Consider the following 2,441-nt stretch of genomic DNA (forward strand, 5'->3'; position numbering starts at 1 on the left):
TCTTCCTATTTCTTATGTTCCATAAATGAGTGAAACTATATGATAATTGTCTTTCTCTGCTTGACTTATTTCACTTAGCATAATCTCCAGTCCCGTCCATGTTGCTGCAAATGTTGGGTAATCATTCTTTCTGATGGCTGAGTAATATTCCATTGTATATATGGACCACATCTTCTTAATCCATTCATCTGTTCAAGGGCATCTCGGCTCCTTCCACAATTTAGCTATTGTGGACAATGCTGCCACGAACATTGGGGTGCATATGGCCCTTCTCTTCATTACGTCTGTATCTTTGGGGTAAATACCCAGTAGTGCAATTGCTCGGTCATAGGGTAGCTCTATTTTTAACTTTTTGAGGGATCTCCACGCTGTTTTCCAAAGTGGCTGTACCAACTTGCATTCCCACCAACAGTGTAAGAGGGATCCCTTTTCTCCATATCCTCTCCAACATTTGTTGTTTTTTGCCTTGTCCATTTTTGCCATTCTAACTGGCGTAAGGTGGTATCTTAGAGTGGTTTTGATTTGAATTTGCCTGATGGCTAAAGATGTTGAACATTTTTTCATGTGTCTGTTAGCCATTTGTATGTCTTCATTGGAAAAGTGTCTGTTCATATCTTCTGCCCATTTTTTGTTTTGATTATTTGTTTCTCGTGTATTGAGTTTGAGAAGTTCTTTGTAGGTTGGATACCAGTCTTTTATCTGTAGTGTCATTTGCAAATATCTTCTCCCATTCCGTGGGCTGCCTCTTAGTTTTTTGTTTTTTTTTTACTGTTTCCTTGGCTGTGCAGAAGCTTTTTATCTTGATGAAGTCCCACAAGTTCATTTTTTTCTTTTGTTTCTCTTGCCTTTGAAGGTGTGTCATGAAAAAAGTTTCTGTGGCTGATGTCAAAGAGGTTACAGCCTATGTTCTCCTCTATGATTTTGATGGATTCCTGTGTCACATTGAGATCTTTCAACCATTCGGAGTTTATCTTTGTGTATGGCGCGAGAGAGTGGTCAAGTTTCATTCTTTTGCATATAGCTGTCCAATTTTCCCAGCACCCTTTATTGAAGAAACTGTCTTTTTTCCACTGGATGGTTTTTTCCTGCTTAGTCAAAGATTAGTTGCCCATAGAGCCGAGGGTCCATTTCTGGGTTCTCTATTCTGTTCCATTGGTCTATATGTCTGTTTTTGTGCCAGTACCATGCTGTCTTTGTGATCACAGCTTTGTAGTATAGCTTGAAATCAGGCAACATGATGCTCTCAGCTTTGTTTTTCAGTTTCCTTGGCAATTCGGGGCCTTTTCTCGTTCCACACAAATTTAAGGGCGTTTGTTCCACTTCTTTGAAAAATGTCATTGATGTTTTGATCGGGATAGCATTGAAAGTGTAGATCGCTCTGGGTAGCACAGACATTTTAATTATGTTTATTCTTCTGATCCATGAGCATGGAATGTTTTTCCATCTTTTGTGTCTTCTTCAATGTCTTTCAAGAGTGATCTGTAGTTTCTAGGATATAGATCCTTTACCTCTACGGTTAAGTTAATTCTAAGATATCGTATGATTTTTGGTGCTATTGTAAATGGAATGGATTCTCTAATTTCTCTTTCTTCTGTCTCATTGTTCGTGTATAGAAATGCAACTGATTTCTGAGCATTGATTTTGTATCCCGCCACATTACTGAATTGCTCTATAAGTTCTAGTAGTTTGGGGGTGGAGTCTTTTAGGTTTTCCATATAGAGTATCATGTCATCTGCGAAGAGAGACAGTTTGACTTTTCTTTGCTGATTTGAATACCTTTTATCCCCCCCTTTTTTTTAAAGATTTTATTTATTTGACAGAGAGCCAGTGAGAGAGGGAACACAAGCAGGGGAGGTGGGAAAGGAGGAAGCAGGCTTGCAGCAGAACAGGGAGCCTGAGGCAGGGATCGATCCCAGGACCCTGGGATCATGCCCTGAGCCAAAGGCAGACGCTTAACGACTAAGCCACCCAGGTGCACCTCTTTTATCCCTTTTTGTTTTCTAATTGCTTTTGCAAGGACTTCTAGTACTATGTTGAATAATAATGGCAAGAGTGGACATCCTTGTGTTCCTGATCTTAAGGGAAAGGCTTTCAGCTTTTCCCTATCGAGAATGATATTCGCTGTAGGATTTTCATAGATGGTTTTTATGAAATTGAGGAATGTACCCTCTATCCCTACACTCTGAAGGGTTTTAATCAGGAAAGAATGGTGTATTTTGTCAAATGCTTTTTCTACATCAATTGAGAGGATCATATGGTTCTTGACTCTTTTCTTGTTGATGTGTTCTATCCCACTGATCGATTTGCGAATGTTGAACCACCCTTGCATCCCAGGGATGAATCCCACTTGGTCGTGATGGATAATCCTTTTAATGTACTGTTGGATCCTATTAGCTAGGATCTTGTTGAGAATTTTGGCATCCATATTCATCAGGGATATC

The sequence above is a fragment of the Ursus maritimus genome, unplaced genomic scaffold, assembly GCF_017311325.1.
Source record: "Ursus maritimus isolate PB19 unplaced genomic scaffold, ASM1731132v1 scaffold_7, whole genome shotgun sequence".
In the NCBI taxonomy this organism is placed as follows: Eukaryota; Metazoa; Chordata; class Mammalia; order Carnivora; family Ursidae; genus Ursus; species Ursus maritimus.